The sequence below is a fragment of the Neolamprologus multifasciatus genome, chromosome 13 (assembly GCF_963576455.1).
Source record: "Neolamprologus multifasciatus chromosome 13, fNeoMul1.2, whole genome shotgun sequence".
Classification (NCBI taxonomy): Eukaryota; Metazoa; Chordata; class Actinopteri; order Cichliformes; family Cichlidae; genus Neolamprologus; species Neolamprologus multifasciatus.
This window is the reverse complement of record NC_140451.1, coordinates 20,611,698-20,631,393: the sequence shown is the minus strand read 5'-3', so window position 1 is coordinate 20,631,393 and position 19,696 is coordinate 20,611,698. Positions and strand designations below refer to the sequence as shown.

The following is a 19,696-nucleotide window of genomic DNA, read 5'->3' as shown; positions in this document are numbered from 1 at the left end:
AGAGACAAAAGGGGAGTGAGAGAGAGAGAGAGAGAGAGAGGAACTGACAAACGCAGTGTGAGAAAGTGTAAAAAAAAGAGGGGGGGAGGGGGGCAGAGGGATACAGAGTAGAAAGTGGCTGCAAAAAATATGTAATAAACGTGAACAGAGCAGACACATGAAGTACTATACGGTGAGTCCAAAAAGAAAAACACTGTCCTATGGTCAAACAGTTCAGATTCATAAAGTCCCAAATATATTATATTCACAATTCACTTCATATGATATTTTGGTTTTAACCATCTTGTGCATAAACTTTCAAAATCAAAGTACAGCACATTTCTATTGAGACCACATTGTCTTCTATGCCTTCAAATGTTTTACAGCTTTGAAAGTGACATATTCAGCATGTGAGCCATACCTTTGCTTTTAGCAAGAGCCTACAAGTCTTCATTCCTAAAAGACAAAAGGAATGGTTTAACAGTACTTCCCAAAAACAAAGCAAAATTAACATACCTCTCATGTGGTTAAGTTCGAGAGATTTGTGACATAAAAAGAAACAGTGCCATGGTTGGAACTGGTGTTTTATAGGGTTTCGAATTTGCATGTCTCTTGGCATCTGAGTTTTTTCTTGCTACTCTAGTTTTCTTCCCTCTGCCCAAAGACATCCATGTTAATTGGTGATTCTAAATCGGCCACAGGCGGCTGTGTAATAGACTGGCCAGGGTGTTCAAACCAGTTGCTTAACATCAGCTTGAGTAGGCATCTGGCAATCCTGTCACTCTACTTGGATGAGCATTTAAGAAAAAAAAAAACTGTGAGAAAATTGTTAGCATTTGGATTTTTATTTAAATTGTTCTTCTTGTTTCTTGGAAAGCCATAGGAGAAAACAGACACCCCTTAAGCATAGAAAACTAGAGAGATTTGCAGAGCAAGAAAAAAAACAAACAAACCTCCCCCCCCCCCCCCCCCCCCCCCCCCCCCCCCCCCCCCCCCCCCCCCCCCCCCCCCCCCCGAAAAAAAAAAAAAAAAAGCAGCCGTTCTGCTGGGATAAAAAGAAGACATGCAGAAGCACACAAAGCCACTCCATCCCCTACATCTGTGCCAGCAGGACTACCACTCCGATGTGCGACTTTACAAGAGGAACCATAATGGAGCGCTGATCTAATGGTCCCACAGGATCTCTGCTAGTAGGGGTGAGTAGACAGTTAGCTTAGTCTACTGCCTGAAATCAAAGTAGTAAAATAAGGAAAGTGCCTTCAGTCTTTTTAGAGTTTTTTTTAGTCACCTGTTCTCACTGCAAATAAAATACTTGAGATGATGAGTGCACCTTACCAAGAAATTGTAAAACACCACACTAAATTTTAAATTGTAAACCAACAACTTGTCATTTTTAGATTTTCATTTTTCATCTAACACACATTATAGTGTAGATCTATACGACATGGCTATTTACTTTATTACCATTTATATAAGTCTCTATTTAGTGTTTTAGAAAGGACCACTTCATGTTGGCAAGTGAACAAATACAACATTAAATCACCAGCCTACTTTTCAGGTTAAAAAACATTAAATTAAAAACTGCAGAAAGCTCTTTCCTTGTTAATAATGAAGCGCTAGGACTTCAGCTCACCCCTTTTGCTCCATCACATACTTGATTATGTGTCTCAGTCTGGCTGTTAGGGGGAGAGAGTGTCCGTTAATAGAAGAATAGAATAGAATGCCTTTATTGTCACTATACAGTTGTACAATGAGATATAGAATCCAGAATCCAGAATATAAAGACACAGCATTCAATTCCAATGTGAAGCTGTTTTCTCTCTCACTCTGCAGTACAGTGAGGTCCATAAACATTTGAAAGCTACTATTTTTATAGTTTTGACTCTGTACACTATCGCTGTGGATTTATAATCAAATAATGTGCGATTGAAGTGCAGACTTTCAGCTTCAACTCAAGAGTCCTGCATGCACTGTTTTAAATTCCAGCATTTATATACATAATCCCCAATTTTCAAACGCTGCAAAGTAACTGAAAAAACCCCAAACAATTTTACATAAGTTGTTGGTGTAAATTAATCTTTATTCAATAATCTCTGAAATATATTAATGAGCCAAAATTAGTTAGGAAGCATTTTGTGACAGTTCCCTTCATTAAATATTTAAAATGTTGCCAGGTTTTCTGTGCAACTGAGAACTAATGAGCAAGATTTCAGTGGCAGTCAGGGAGTTCTTGCACTAAATGAATGGTACTATAGGAATAGACTTTATTGCAGTGAAAAGAAAAAAAAACAAAAAAAACCATCACACCAAAGTAACATGACACCTAGCCTCATGAGATCATTCATTAGCACAGTAAGCCCTGGGTGCTGATGCAGCTACCTTTTATGTTATGATTTCATTCAGCATGTGACAGTCTGTCTGACAGCCCTGGACCTGTGGTGGTGCCCATCAAGCTTGGATATTGCTTATTATTAACACGTGTCATAGCTGATGTGCTTTAATGGACAGTAAAAGCCATTGAGACACTCTCTAATGAGAAAAGGAGTCAGAGTCAAACTGCCACTTGGAAAAAAAAAGTTTGGAAAGCCTCAGTAAGTCAGAGGCAAGTCAGAGTGATAAAAAGAGACAGATCTTTCCATTTAGTCCTGGAAATTACAGGAGATGCCATTAAACTCAACAGACTAAGTAAAAAACACTAATGCAATCTATTCAGGTTTATCTTATCTTTCTCAACACAGCGATGATCAATGATGGCTGTTTTCCAGAGTCCAGAGAACACGTAGTTGAAGGTCTAAAGCACTTGCTACCTTCAAGATTACATCAAACTGTTCAGCGAGTGTCCACAAAGGCTGAAGGAAACAAATTTTCCCATCTAGCAGCATGTCACATCTTTCAATTCCTATAAAAAAAAAAAAAAACTACAGTGAACCCCCACCTATTTTAATTTCTTTTTCACTAAAAGAAATTGTGAGGTGTGCACAAAAACTAAGTAGACACTTGAGGAAAGCAGTGTTTTTTCAGAGACGGTTAGGCCTTTTACTTCAAGTCTTTCTGCATACAGTGTGTGAGGAGAAACAGAGTAAACCAAGGTCCTGATCTATAAATGATGTGTATGCAAACAAACCAATGAAATAATACGCAGGGAGAATACTTGGACGTCATGCATAGTTCAGAGAGCACATACACACATTTTTGAGAGCCAAATAAGGTGAAATGGAGATCAAGAGCAGAATAAGGTGAGTCAGAATTTCATCAATCTTGCTGTATTAACATAATATGGGAGTTTTTTCCTGTTTATATAAGAAGACCTACCAATATTAATATGCACCCTTTACCTTTCACAAATGCCATTGAAAATAATTTACTGTGCCCAAAATGTTAACTGGTCTCTTAGTAGCAGTGACATTGTAATTATGGGTGCAATAAAGAGCTATAGCCAAGCAAAATGGTCTGTTACTCTTTTGTAAACTGATGTGGTTTTTTTGTCTCTTCCTTGTAAGTTTAGAGAAGAAATATTTGGGCTTCAGAGCTGACACCCAGTGATTAATTTTTCAGAACTGAGAAAAACAAATATACGTTTCCTTTTTTATTCACTTCTACAGGGAGTGTCTCAGTTTCACAGTTGGTAAAACTGCAGTTTATTTTGTTGTTTTCTTATGCTGAAAAGCTTTAACTAGAAACAGCAATTTTACATGCAAACACCAAGTTACAAGACTGTCTGTCCACAGTCAGTGATATGTTTCTGTAATTTTGCCTCCTTACACCACACTAAATTTTAAACAATCAAGATGTGATTGAAGTGTAGACTTCAAGTCAATGACTGCCCAATCCCATGGACATCACCATATGCTACGTTTCCTCACTTGAGATGGTCTATCAGGCTTTTACTTCAGCCATGTTTAGCATCTTCTTGTTTGAGGGTCCCTCTGGATCCATTTTGTCTTTAGTAACTAAAAAGCATTATCTACTGGGCTTAGATTAGGTGGCTATTTTTGTATCCAATTTCTTTGCATTGAGAAACTCTTGGGTTGCCTTTATTCATTTGCACTGTGAACTTCTGTTCGATCAGTTTTGCAGCTGAAGCTGAGCACAGAGTATAGCCCTGTATGCTTCAGAGTTCATCCATTAGCACTTATATCACCCATAAACACTAGTGACAGTTCCACAGGCAGCCACTCATGCCTCCACCATGTTTGACAACTCATGATCCGAATGCTTTTGATCAGGAGCCAATTCCCTACGTCTCCATACTTTTCTCTTAGCATCATTCTGGTACAAGCGTCACCTCTTGATATGGTTTGCACCTTGTTGTGACCCCTCTGTTTTTCCATTCATGAAGATGACTTGATTGCAGACTTTGACAATAATACTCTTACCTCAAAAGTGTTCTTGACCAGATGTTACGAAAGGCTTTTTCTCATCCAAGGAATGAATACTGTCATCATCCACTTTAACTTTGTTGAGCGGTCTTTCAGGTCACTCATTGTTGCTGGGCAAGCAAGCATTGTTTTGAGCAGATACAATCATCTTCACCATATAGGAGCCAGAACATAACAATTCTTCCCAAAGTATTTACAGAGTTATTTCTATGGCCTTGTTTCTAAGGGAGAAGATTTTCTTCCAGTTTGCTTCCCGGCTTGAAAAAAAGTGTTGTAAAATCTTTTATCCATCTCTGATTGTTTTCTCCCCTTTTACTCAGAGCAAACAAACCTTAACATGGCAGTAAATAATTGTACCATCAGAATGAGCTGTGGTTGTGAAACAATTAGCTTTTATGTCCTTAAAATTTCAATGAGATCACCTGCTGACGATATTACCATGACAGCTACAATAATTGCTATAAACATCACCTTACATTGGGTATAATTGAATTATTCGAGTGCACTGTCTCTTTCACGAAGAGATGAATGGTCATTTGAATTTCACATGGGCCCATTTAAAATGTATAATAAGGATCTTTGAATAACCAGAACACCAAGATTATCACTTACTGGACAGTGATTATATTAGCAGCAATTATCGTTGACCTGAATTTGCAGGAAATGAAAGACCATGGCTGTGCCAAAAAAGCCTAATACTCTATTTCAAAGTAGTCCAAGAAGTCTTTATGCTGGTGCCCCTATTTTCGGACTTTACTCAGTGGGTTCTTGCCAACCATGACCTCAGACTGACCGGCTACCAAAATAAACAAAGACAGCAATTAGGTGTGCATTCAGGTCAGCGTTTGCTGAGTACTTCATTCTGTAAAACTCACAAGATTTTCTCACAAGAATGTCTTAGATGGAGCTTTTTTTCTCTCTTTTTCATTTTTTCTTTTCCTAAAAAACAAAAAGGGAAAAAAGAAAGAAAAACAGGAATGCTGGTCATTGATTGTTGAGGTACTGGTGGCCTTTTCAAAGGTAGTCCAGATTTTCTCCAGGTTCTGCAAATTAAAATCGATTACAAGAAAACCATAAACATAAATAGACCACAGCAATTTCTCTTGTTCTGTGTTCTACTGTATGAACTTAAGGTCACACAGGAAAACATCTATAAGGCAGGGTGACATGTCCAATTTAGTCGTATAACCTATCATGCTCAGCAGTAAGGTAAGAAACAAAGGCTGCTAAATGGGAACACATTTGAGGGCCCACAGGCACAGAATAGACTGTGTCGGATACAAATAATTTATATTGTATATTTAATGGACTTGCAGCCTTACAGCAACCCCAAAGAAGGCTGACAGGAGCAGAGAATGTGATTGAAAGTGTTTGTGTTGTCTCTCTCACAAAAAGACTGGCATGATCTATGACTGTCTTTTTTAATTTTAGTATTTTGTCATGCTCTATTTATTAATGTACAAAAAAAAAAAAAATGAGATGAGGGCTTCAATTAAAATTGGACATCAGCAGTACTCTTATTTTACAGCCAATTTGCTTAGATCACAAGGTGTATGGCTACTCTACAATCCCGCTGAGTGCCAATAATAAAATAAATAAATAAATAAAAATCTGGCCCTCATTTCACTTTCAGAAATCCTTCAGCGAGTCCTCCAGCAATGAGAAAAATCATTACGCTGAGCTTTACAAGTGCAAAGTGGTTCTTTCTTAAATGTCGCTCTCACGTGTTGCTTTTTTGTGTTCATTGTCTTCCCTCAGAGGAGGACAAGCACGAAAGTGTTCTTATTTTATTTGTGACATTAAGTAAAATAGTTTTTTTTATTAATACACTCAGCCAAGTGGAATACATTTGTGAGCTTTCTTCCTCAACAACTGTGGGATTAGCTGATAGAGACTACATCAGACTGGTTTGAGGCAAACCATGCAATTTCCACCAGCATGTGTGGTGCTTGTATTGCGCTTGTGTGATAAAGTCTGTATGCAATCACTTGAGGTTTCAGCTGCGTGCTGGAAGGTTGACAGTCTCAGAGCACAAGGACTGTACCAGCCCCAGAAACTCTATTTTTCCACCACATCCATCAGCATGGACCTTGTCTGGCAATTTCCTTCTAAATATACATCACAAAACCAGCAGTCATCAATAATACTCTATGTCAGAAACATTCACTACCAGATCCAGACATGGAATTGTTAAATGGCATTTTATTAGAATGTACCTTTGGGTCAGTTTAGTTTGATTTAAAGTAATAAGGATAAGGTAGCAAAGTTCAGCTCTAACAGGAGTGAAATTCTTAACTTTACGGAGGGCAACATTGTCAAGCAACGACGAGTGAGAAAGAGAGTAATTGGTCGTGAAATTGTTATCACACCTGCAGACATTCTGAGACTGCTCAGAAAGTGATAACCTTCACGATGGGATGCAAGGTTATGGATCCATTTGCTTCCCATGGCCTCCCCGCTGAATAAATGCACTGTCAAACTTGAGGAAATATTTGTAAAGGGTCCCTGTTGGGGGTGTTATGAGAATAGTGCCAGCCAGGTTTTGAATGCAAATGACAATTATGGTGTATAAACAGCTCTCAAGCATTGGCTTTTGCCAAAGTTGTTTGAATTCATAAGCAAGGCGCATGGACCAATGGTTTAGAAGGGAGCACATTCTGGCAAAATGTTGGAGTCTTCTCTAATGAATTTCTTCCTCAAAGTAAAACATAATTATTTTTAATTTAGTTCTATACAGTAATTTATGTATACCAGCCCAAACAACATCATCATCCGCAGCTGGCTTGAAAAGTCCCTACATCCCCTCTTACATTGAGTCATAAATGCCATGTAACTTTTAATAGTTACAGAAGTTTAATTTCTCTGAAAGTTATTTTGTAACAGTTGGTCAAAAATGTAGCAGGAAGAGATGTTTTTACTGGATGACCACAGGAATTAAACACATCCTGTGATGTTCAGTGGAGCATTTAATAATTATTAGTCTTCGGTTGAGTGCTCCTCTGGCGAGCAAGAAGTATGGTGTGAGTGTGGGAGGCATTATCCATGATGGAGAAGAGTTTTGACAACATCCTTCTCTCTAGTACTGCATGCAGATTGTCCAGATCCACCTCCAGGACTGACTGAGACAGCCTTCTGAATATGTTTGAGGTGTCATCAAACCCCCAGGCTTTTTGTCCCAGCACAGGGGAGGGGGAAAAAAAGAGAAATAGCACTGGCCACCACAGATTCATAATACATGTAAAGCAAATAATGCCATACACACTGGACCAGAATCCTTTCAGGAAAGAACAGATTCCAGACCTTAATGTAGAGAGCTGCACAGTTTCTGATCCAGTTTGCTTTCTCTCACCAATTGAACTTCTAAGTTTCCAACATTGTAAGAGCAGTGGGAATCCTGGATCTCCTTTTATTTCCTGATGGTGGGCCTGCGCATGACACCAGTCCACAAAACCACTCTATACTACTGTCCTTGTGTTGCACTTGAAATCTGAAGTGTACAAGGACCGGATGGTACATTTTGGTGGGAATCATTACTATATTATATTATAACCTTTGAGTTATTTGCCAGGAAGTATTGGTTGAGATTTCCCCACCCCACCTCTGCATCCTTATCTCATTTCTGTCCATAGATTTTTAATCCCATCAAGCACTGTTGTTTCAACATAAAACAAACTACAGGGTGGGCCATTTATATGGATACACCGTAATAAAATGGGAATGGTTGGTGATATTAAAGTCCTGTTTGTGGCACATTAGTATATGCAAGGGGGCAAACTCCTCAAGATGGGTGGTGACCATGGTGGCCATTTAGAAGTCGGCCATCTTGGATACAACTTTTGTTTTGTTCAATAGGAAGAGGGCCATGTGATACATCAAACTTATTGGTAATGTCACAAGAAAAACAATGGTGTGCTTGGTTTCAACGTAACTTTATTCTTTCATGAGTTATTTACAAGTTTCTCTTTGTTCACAGCCATTGACATGTCGAAGAGGTTAACACGTGAGGAGCGGATCGAAATTGTGTTGATATCTGGTGAACGCAGTAACCGGGTCATTGCAGCAGATTTCAATGCAAGACACCCTACAAGACCACCCATCTCCCATGCTACAGTTAGCAAACTGCTTGCTAAGTTTCGTGAAACTGGTTCAGTGTTGGATTTGCCAAAATGTGGACGCAAGAAAACTGTCACTAATGAAGAAACATCAGTGGCTGTCCTAGCTTCATTCAGCAAGAGCCCACAGCGTAGCACTTGCCGCATGTCACTGGAGAGTGGCATTAGTCGAACATCCCTTCGGTGGATATTAGCTACTCACAAATGGCACCCTTATAAACTCCAGCTACTGCAGCATCTCAACGAGGATGACCCAGATTGGCGCACAGAATTTGCAGAAGGGGCAAAACAAAAATTGGAACAGGACCCTCAGTTCACGCAGAAGATTTTGTTCAGTGATGAGGCAAACTTTTATGTGAATGGTGAAGTTAACAAACAAAACCACCGCTATTGGTCTGACACTAACCCACATTGGATGGATCCCTCCAAGATTGTTGGAACAACAAAAGTGATGGTTTGGTGTGGTATGTGGGATACAACAATAGTGGGTCCATTCTTCATCAATGGAAACCTCAAGGCCACTGGATATTTGAAATTGCTACATGATGATGTGTTTCCCTCTTTATGCACTGAAGCTGGCACATTCCCTGAGTTTTTCCAGCAAGATGGTGCACCACCACATTATAGGTCCAGGTCCGAGCATTCCTGGATGAACAGTTTACTGGAAAGTGGATTGGTTGTCGTGGGCCAGTTTGATGGCCCCCAAGGTCTCCCGATCTGGCCCCCTTAGACTTTTATCTTTGGGGTCATCTGAAGGCAATTGTCTATGGTGTGAAGATACGAGATGTGCAGCACCTGCAACTACAGAGCCCACATCATAGATAATTGATGTGGGCTTCATAGATAATTGGCAAACCTTCTGGAGGAAACCTGGTCTTGTTAGGAGAGATGGCATCCATCCCACTTTGGATGGAGCAGCTCTCATTTCTAGAAATATCGACAAATTTATTAAACCCCTCAAAATATGACTATCCAGAGTTGGGACCAGGAAGCAGAGTTGCAGTCTTACACGCCTCTCTGCAGCTTCTCTCCTCCTGCTACCCCCCCAAAAACCCATCTCCATAGAGACTGTGTCTGCTTCCAAAAAGACAAAAAACAAACTAAAAACCAGCAACAAACAACTTAAACATTTACAAAGAAAGAACAATACAGTATCCACATCTGAACCAAAGAGTAAAACAGTGAAATGTGGATTATTAAATATTAGGTCTCTCTCCTCCAAGTCTCTGTTAGTACATGACTTAATAATTGATCAACAAATTGATTTACTCTGCCTTACAGAAACGTGGTTGCAGCAGGATGATTATGTTAGTTTAAATGAATCAACACCCCCGAGTCATTCTAACTACCAGAAATCTCGAAGCACAGGTCGAGGGGGCGGTGTGGCAGCAATTTTTCACACCAGCCTCTTAATTAATGAAAGACCAAGACAGACTTTTAATTCATTTGAAAGCCTGATGCTTAACATTGTCCACCCCAGCTGTGAAACTCAGAAACCAGTCTTACTTGTTATCATCTATCGTCCACCTGGGCCTTACACAGAGTTTCTGTCTTATTTCTCAGACTTTATATCTAATTTAGTTCTGAGCTCAGATAAAATAATTATTGTGGGTGATTTTAACATCCATGTTGATGCTAAAAATGACAGTGTTTCCTGAAAACCCTCTCCTGTCTGATCATTTCTTGATAACATTTACATTTACAATAATTGATTACGCAGCAGTGGAGAGTGGACTTTATCAAAGTAGATGTCTTTCTGAAAGCGCTGTAACTAAGTTTAAGAATATAATCCAGCCACTGTTATCATCGTCAATGCCCTGTACCAACACAGAGCAGAGCAGCTATCTGAACGCTACCCCAACAGAGGTCGATTATCTTGTTAATAATTTCACCTCCTCACTACGTACGACTCTGGATACTGTAGCTCCAGTGAAAACTATGGTCTCTAATCAGAAGTACCTGACCCCGTGGTATAATTCTCAAACACGTACCCTAAAGCAGATGACTTGTAATCTGGCGTGTCACAAATTTAGAGGATCATCATTTAGCCTGGAAAAATAGTTTGTTGCTTTATAAGAAAGCCCTCCGCAAAGCCAGAACATCTTACTATTCGTCACTGATTGAAGAAAATAAGAACAACCCCAGGTTTCTCTTCAGCACTGTAGCCAGGCTGACAAAAAGTCAGAGCTCTTTTGAGCCAACCATCCCTTTAACGTTAACTAGTGATGACTTCATGAACTTCTTCACAAATAAAATTTTTATCATTAGAGAAAAAATTACCAATAATCATCCCACAGATGTAATATTATCTAGAGCTACTCTTAGTACCATTGATGTTAAGTTAGACTCTTTTTCTCCAATCGATCTTTCTGAGTTAACTTCAATAATTACTTCCTCCAAACCATCAACGTGTCTTTTAGACCCCATTCCTACAAAACTGCTCAAAGAAGTCCTGCCATTGATTAATTCTTCGATCTTATATATGATCAACCTATCTCTAATAATCGGCTATGTACCACAGGCCTTCAAGGTGGCTGCAGTTAAACCTTTACTCAAAAAGCCATCTCTAGACCCAGCAGTCTTAGCTAATTATAGGCCAATCTCCAACCTTCCTTTCATATCAAAAATCCTTGAAAGAGTAGTTGTCAAACAGCTAACAGATCATCTGCAGAGGAATGGCTTATTTGAAGAGTTTCAGTCAGGTTTCAGAGTTCATCACAGCACAGAAACAGCTTTAGTGAAGGTTACAAATGATCTTCTTATGGCCTCTGACAGTGGACTCATCTCTGTGCTTGTCCTTCTTGACCTTAGTGCAGCATTCGATACTGTTGACCATAATATCCTATTAGAGCGATTAGAACATGCTGTAGGTATTACAGGTACTGCACTGCAGTGGTTTGTATCATATCTATCTAATATACTCCAATTTGTGCATGTAAATGGAGAGTCCTCTTCACACACTGAGGTTAATTATGGAGTTCCACAGGGTTCAGTGCTAGGACCAATTCTGTTTACATTATACATGCTTCCCCTAGGCAGCATCATTAGAAGACATAGCATACATTTTCACTGCTATGCAGATGACACCCAGCTCTATCTGTCCATGAAGCCAGATAACACACACCAATTAGTTAAACTGCAGGAATGTCTTAAAGACATAAAGACTTGGATGGCCACTAACTTTCTGCTTCTTAACTCAGATAAAACTGAGGTCATTGTACTCGGTGCTGAAAAGCTTAGAAATATGGTATCTAAGCAGATTCTTACTCTGGATGGCATTACCTTGGCCTCCAGTAACACTGTGAGGAACCTTGGAGTCATTTTTGACCAGGATATGTCCTTCAACGCACACATTAAACAAATATGTAAGACTGCGTTCTTCCATTTGCGCAACATCTCTAAAATTAGAAATATCCTGTCTCAGAGTGACGCTGAAAAACTAGTTCATGCATTTATTACTTCCAGGCTGGACTACTGCAATTCATTATTATCAGGATGTCCAAAAAACTCACTGAAAAGCCTTCAGTTAATTCAAAATGCTGCAGCAAGAGTACTGACAGGGACTAGAAAGAGAGAGCATATTTCTCCTGTTTTGGCTTCCCTTCATTGGCTTCCTGTTAAATCCAGAATTGAATTCAAAATCCTGCTCCTCACATACAAGGTCTTAAATAATCAGGCCCCATCTTATCTTAATGACCTTGTAGTACCATATCACCCTATTAGAGCACTTCGCTCCCGCTCTGCAGGCCTACTTGTTGTTCCTAGAGTATTTAAAAGTAGAATGGGAGGGAGAGCCTTCAGTTTTCAGGCCCCTCTTCTGTGGAACCAGCTTCCAGTTTGGATTCGGGAGACAGACACTATCTCTACTTTTAAGATTAGGCTTAAAACTTTCCTTTTTGCTAAAGCATATAGTTAGGGCTGGACCAGGTGACCCTGAATCCTCCCTTAGTTATGCTGCAATAGATGTAGGCTGCCGGGGGATTCCCATGATGCATTGAGTTTTTCCTTTCCAGTCACCTTTCTCACTCACTATGTGTTAATAGACCTATCTGTATTGAATCATATCTGTTATTAATCTCTGTCTCTCTTCCACAGCATGTCTTTTATCCTGTCTTCCTTCTCTCACCCCAACCGGTCGCAGCAGATGGCCGCCCCTCCCTGAGCCTGGTTCTGCCGGAGGTTTCTTCCTGTTGAAAGGGAGTTTTTCCTTCCCACTGTCGCCAAAGTGCTTGCTCATAGGGGGGTCATATGATTGTTGGGCTTTTCTCTGTATCTATGAAGCGCCTTGAGGCGACTTTTGTTGTGATTTGGCGCTATATAAATAAATTGAATTGAATTGAATTGAACAGATAATGGATGCCTGTGCTGGCACTTCTCCTGCGGTGTTGCTATCAGTGTGTGAAGAGTGGGAGAAGAGGGTTGCATTGACAATCCAACACAATGGGCAGCACATTGAACACATTTTATAAGTGGTCAGAAACTTGTAAATAACTCATGAAGGAATAAAGGTACGTTGAAACCAAGCACACCATTGTTTTTCTTGTGACATTACTAATAAGTTTGATATGTCACATGGCCCTCTTCCTATTAAATAAACAAAAGTTGTATCCAAGATGGCCGACTTCTAAATGGCCACCATGGTCACCACCCATCTTGAGGAGTTTTCCCCCCTCACATATACTAATGTGCCACAAACAGGACTTTAATATCACCAACCATTCCCATTTTATTACGGTGTATCCATATAAATGGCCCACCCTGTACAACTAGCTGAATGAAAAATAAATAAATAAATACAAATGAAAGGATTCAGCAGATCATCATATTTTGCAAGACCCTCGCAAAAACCCTTGAAATATTAGCACTCAGTGTGAAACTCATACCTAATCATCTACATTAGAATTTCCTACAAAGGTGAGATCTGAAACTTCTTTCAACTTGTTGAAATGAATTCATGTACTGGGGCTGCTTTATGCGACATCCTGCTAAAAAGCCTTCATATGCAAAGCATCTCTGAAGAAATGCTGGAGCTGCTATGAGGGGCAGATACAGAGGACCAGCCATACAATTACGTGAAAAGATGTCAAAACATGTAATGTGATTAAACTCCTGAAAGATTTAACCGAAACCAGTCCCCACAGAGAACAAATGCTGATTTGCTATAGCTTATTTTATATGTGCAGACCTGAGACCTTTTGTACAAAAAAAAAATCTCAGTTTTCTAACTCGCAGTATATTTTCTTGCATGATTAAATTATAATTTGATGAAATGAATCTCAAGTACTTTAATTTCCTCTCTTCCTCACTCCCTCAGTATAAGTACAATATACCTAACATTTCCCAGTTAATCTGTTTTCAGTCTTAGCACAAGCGCTACAAGTTTAGGTAATTGTGACTGAAACACAGCTTCTGTTTAACAAGATTCTCTCTTAATATTGGTATACAGCGGCATCGAAAAATATGTATTCATCTTAGTCACTTGAATGTGGGCGCATAATTGTTGTTGTTTTTTTAAATACATATACATACACACATACAGTGTCACCTCTAAGCCAAATAATGTGGTCCTTGAAAAAGCTTGTGTGTCATTTGTTGTAAACTTTTATCAATGCAAGAGTTCAGATTACAGCAGGGTACCCATTTATGCAAATAAGATCCTTATTCTGCCCCTTGGTTGTTACTTTGTTGTCAAAGGAGCTTGCAAAGAAAAGCGTCTGGACTTCTTTAAGTTACTTGAAGACGTTTCACCTCTCATCCGAGAGGCTTCTTCAGTTCTAAGGTCAAATGGTGGAGAGTCCCAGATATAAACCTGGTGGGAGTGTCCCCCCACAGAGAGACAAAAGGACCCCCTGATGATCCTCTAATCGCCTGAGCCAAGGTGTGGAACTGGGTGTGGGTCCCAATCAGCCAGAGTTTCGGGTGAGTTCATTGTGAAACCTGGCCCCACCTTATCATGCGAATTCCTGAGGTCAGATGGCCCAGGGTGTGAGTGGGCGTTAAGGCGTCTGGGAAGGGATCTCAAAACTGGATTATAGATGGCAGAGAGTTGGTGTCGTAAACCACCGCCTCTGTTCAAAGATGGTCGCTCACAGTGGACATAGATGGCTTCTTTCACTCCTCTTTCAAACCATCTGTCCTCTCTGTCCAAAATGTGAACATTGGCATCCTCGAAAGAGTGTCCTTTATCCTTAAGATGCAGATGGACAGCTGAATCTTGTCCTGTGGAGGTGGCTCTTCTGTGTTGTGCCATGCGCTTGTGAAGTGGCTGTTTGGTCTCTCCAATGTAGAGGTCTGGGCATTCCTCGCTGCACTGTACGGCATACACCACATTGTTAAGTCTGTGTTTTGGCGTTTTGTCTTTCGGGTGAACCAGTTTTTGTCTGAGTGTGTTGCTGGGTCTGAAGTACACCGGGATGTCATGCTTGGAGAAAACCCTCCTGAGTTTCTCTGATACACCGGCTACATAGGGGATGACAATGTTGTTGCGTCTGTCACTTTACTTTGTTGGGTTTCTTTGGCTGGCGCATTTCTCAGGTTTCCCAATAGTGGGCAGTATTGCCCCTTCAGTTTGTGGCTTCTTCTTTGGTTATTTGGTGTGCACTACACTGCCCCCTTTGGTGATGGGTTGTAAGCAGCAGGCAAAGTTCACGCAGGCAGTGGGAGAAAATGCATGGAGCAGAGAACAAGCTGCAAAACCTTAAGCCCAGTGTACATTGTTGGGGAGTTTGTTGAGCCATAATCTGTAAGTAAGCAATGTCTAACTTCATTTTCTGTAAGACTTGTTACTTTCATGTTACTTAAAAGGTTATTTGAACGTATAAGGAAAGATGTTTATGGTGAATGTAAAGCATAAGGAAAGCTATGTTGCTAACTTCTGTTTTGTTTACAAAATATGTTGATACTGATGCTTACGTATTATTTTACTGTATGTTCACAGTCTTACAAATTAAAAGAGGAAAAAACGGTCTTCAGTTAAAGACACAAAGACAAAGCGATGTGTCCTGTCGTTCCTGGAACCATCTCCTCTTATGTTAAGCTCGCTGCATAGGGTGAATAGCCATACATTCTCCTGAGGGCAGCAGAATCCTACTTTTCATTTTTGTGTATGTGCCTTTTGTTGAGTGACAGAAACTTACTGACTGTTTTGCCAGCTGTATTTCCAATCCCCAATGGCAGGAAAAGTGTTTATCCTCATACACAGAAAAAAAAAAATCACTTATTTCACTGAACCAAAAAGTCATTTTCCCTACTGAATGTACTACCACTCACTGGTGAGGTAATGTTCCTTGACCATGAGCATTTACACGCTGCTGTCAACCAAGAGTGTCATATCCCACATGGAGCAAAAAACACAGAATTCCTCATCTTGTCGAGTGTGAAACAAGATACATAAGCACTGACGTCAAAGGCATATGAGAGGAGTCTTTACGCAAAAAGGTTAAGGATTTCTGCTAAGCAGAGCAATGTGCAGGACAAAAAAGGGACTTTTTTTTTTCAGTTTAATTGAGGCTCTCACATTAACTTCAAAGTGACAGAGAAGTAATTCCCACTCTTTGCTGGTGTTCATTTTCCCAAGCTAAAACCTTATCCTCTTCATTAAAGGCCCATCCTTCCTCATTCCCTTAAGCCTGTCATGTTCAAACAGTTTTCTCAGCTCCTTGCTAGGCTGGATTAATGAAATATTTGATCTAAAATGTCAAAATAAGAAGAAAGCAGCATGGACTAGGGACCACAGCAGTTATCACTAAGAGAGAAAAATATAATGAGGTACAGTATTTTTTTAAGTCTTCCTTTGCCTTGTACAGTGCAGCTTAAAAGTTCAAACAGATTGTGCCAAGAGGAAACCTTGCAGCATGCCTTGGAATGACAATTACAGGTTGAAAACAAATCTTCCCCTTAGGTTGACATAGCCTGGTATTCTCAGATAGTTCTCTCTTCATTTTTATTGCATTCTTAAATGTTAAGATTACAATTCTGCAATATTAACTATGATTAGCAGTTATGGGTAAGGATGGGTATTGATAAGATTTTCACGATTCCAATTCCATTTTCGATTCTGTTTAACAATTCGATTCTTTTTTAAAAAGGAGAACACTAAGGTTGATTAGCTTAGAACTTTGTTTTATATCTTCTCTTTGAACAAGATAGAAATTTAGGAGTAACATGCCCTTACAAACCCAACAGTGAGATCTTAAGAGATGGGGTGTCACAGGGTCCCCAGGAAAAAATATTGTAAATGTAAAATAATAAAATAAATATTCTTCTGTCGCAATAACAAAGTATAACATAAATTATTCTGTAGCAATTACACAAGAATATCCAGTAATGTCCCTGCCTACAATTAAACACATTCACTTACCGAACGTCGGGGGCATCTGCTGTGGCAAATGGGTGCAAGCCTTTTACCTCAAACTTAGTCACTGCTCGGTGACATTCGTCTATCCTGGCCTGAAAGGAGACGCCACCGGTAAACTGCAGCGAGAACTGCCAGCATCTGAGCCAGCCAGACTGTCTGTCTCTCTCATCATGGTCACCTAAATGCACAGTAATGGCAGGTTTTGTAATAAGGCAGATCACACTAACATAATATGCACTGTTAGTTGATTATTTACCTCCTGCATTAACGGGAGAGGACGTGCAAACGTTACCGCTGCTGCTGGGTTGAGATTCACGAGTCCGGAGTGGAATTAAAAACACGACATTTATTTAAGGTTATCGCGTGTTTTCTGAGCAAATGCTTTTGCATATTCGTAGTGTTTCCTCCCTTAAACTAAATATCTACTTTGCAAGTATTGCAAGTTGCCCTGTTGTCATCCGTTCTCGTAAAGTATAATCAAACTTTTGAGCGTTTGAGCCGCTTAGGCACCATGTTTCCTGCCAGGTAAATGACGCTCCGCAACGTGGTGACGTCATTCGGGGCGACTGGAATCAATAAGGGAATCGTTTGCAAAACTGGCAAACAATTCCAAAGAATTGAAACAGTGGGAACCAGTTCTCAACAAGAACCGGTTTTCGATACCCATCCCTAGTTATGGGGAAAACCCAAATGTAAGATAATTAGTGTGCAGTAAGGAGAGGTCCAGACTATGGCTAAAGAGACACTCGGTAAATCAAACAGCATAATATTCATTACCATTGTTATGCAGCTGCATACACGGCTATATGTTTCTCTAGTTGGAAAATTTTTTTTTAAAAAAAATAATACCACCCCTCTACAGTACCACCTAGTGAGTTCAACCACATTTAGGAGTCTTTTAATAGTATATACAGATCATCTTCTTTCTTAGTATCATACTGGTCTTCTTCTGGTACATCTAAGACTTTCTGTTTTGCACATTCATCTGTTCATCTGTGATTTTTTTTAGGATCTGTGGTTTATTTTAGGTATGATTAGAATTTATTTCTGTGATTATTTATATGTCTGTGCATATAGGTATACATATATGGGTTGCCTGTTTATTTAAGTCTGTCCCCCAATCTTTTTCGAGTGTATTCTTATTATATGAATGTGAAGCTCTTTGAATCTCAAAGTGTGATATTGGCTATACCAATAAAAACTGAATTGAACTCAACTGAAATGAGGCTACACAGCTGGACCCCACCTGTCAGAAAATTGCAGTCCATCAACTAAGATGGTCACATCACTGCAAGTCAGTCAGAAAATTCTGTCAACAGCAGCAAGGCTGCTATATGCTCCTTCTGCTCCATTTTCTTTTGCAAATCCCACAACAACACTAGAATAGTTCCTCTCTTGGGAATAAGTATCCAATTTCTTTTTCAGCAGAAGTTTCTATATACAGTATCATGCCCTTTTCAAGGTGGTGATGGTCAATTTGTTACCAGAAATCTCAGAATTCCTGCAGACATGAGTCTTTTGCTTGTGGGAATAAGTAACTAATTTTATGTTTCTATTCAGGAGCTGTCTTTGTGTACAGTATGTTAGCCCTTTCAAGTTGAAAGGCCTGTACTGGACCCTCATTATTCAGTAGCTTGACACGAACTTTAACATTTGAGTCTACAGGCTTTGCAACAAGCATCTACTGTCCACGAATGGAGCACCAGCAAGGATGTGCTGGACATATGGTCATGTGATATAAGGCTAACTGGTTTTTCTGTCTGCAATATAGTTCTTGGTGATCCTGCTGAAGGCTATAGCCCCATTGGTCAAGTTAGTCTTTTAATGCTAACATACTGCTAAGTTTCCCCTTCTTTTTTAAAATACTGTTGGAACAGCAGCTAATAGAAGACAGATTTGAAAGCTGATCAGTATATTTGTCGACTATTCATCAACAAAATTAATTTTCACTTTGGTGCTGCCAAAAACCTGATGTGATCTTCACATGTCCATCATTAGACAACGGGGGCAGAGACACCTGAATGCACTGATGAGTCATCCTATCATGCATTGTGATTGTACAGGTGGGAAAGCAACTGATTAAAAAAAATAAAAACAAAAATACAGCACTGCAACCTTATGAGTCTCTGACCATGACATCCGAGCAAATCAGAAGAAAGTCATCAGTTAAGTTTATCAAAATTACAACATCTTTAAGGAGGGCTTATTGCAAGGCAAATATATTTTTTAAACACACAGTTAAGTCCCACATTGGTTTCAGTCAAGTCAAGCTCTACTTCATTTTGACCCAATCAGCTGTAGACATCAAAACAATGACATCCCCTTTTATGATGAGTGGGTTTAGTTTTAGATGTTTTTGATCTTAGATATAAAGACATTAGTTGTCTTAATAGTAGTATTAACTTAGAATTTGTGTTTAAAAATTTCAAGTCAAAAATTTCAAGTCCAAGTTCTGAATTGCTTTTTGTTACATATTTAAAAAACAAAACAGCTTATTTAGGTGAAACTTGAGAAAAAAAGCGACGCGTTAACAAGCCCTTTTCTGCATGCAGCTAACAGCTGGATATTGTTTTCATGCAGAGAAATAGGCTGAGGCCCTCTAGCAAGATTATCTTTTGAGACAGCTTAAGACAATATTTACATACAGCACCAGAGCAATGAAAGTAAACTTTTATTTCTTGTCAAGAAAGGTCTGACAGCTAGTACTCTCATCTGAATATGTGGCATTGTTACTGTATGAATATTTGTACTTCAATTTAAGTTGTCAATCACACAAACCAACAACACACAAACAAAAAAGAAAAAACATTGTTTTGGTAATCAAATTGTGACACAAGTTTGACTTTTACACCTTTATCCCCAGCCTAACG

General features: G+C 39.5%; 1 long non-coding RNA gene across 1 annotated transcript; it reads left to right on the top strand.

Moving 5' to 3' along the window:
• The first annotated feature begins 14,975 nt into the window (after positions 1 to 14,975).
• On the top strand, positions 14,976 to 17,652 carry LOC146505496 (uncharacterized). Its single transcript, XR_014877412.1, has 2 exons — positions 14,976 to 15,212; positions 15,408 to 17,652. It is a non-coding gene; the product is annotated as an uncharacterized LOC146505496 (long non-coding RNA).
• The last annotated feature ends 2,044 nt before the right edge of the window (positions 17,653 to 19,696 follow it).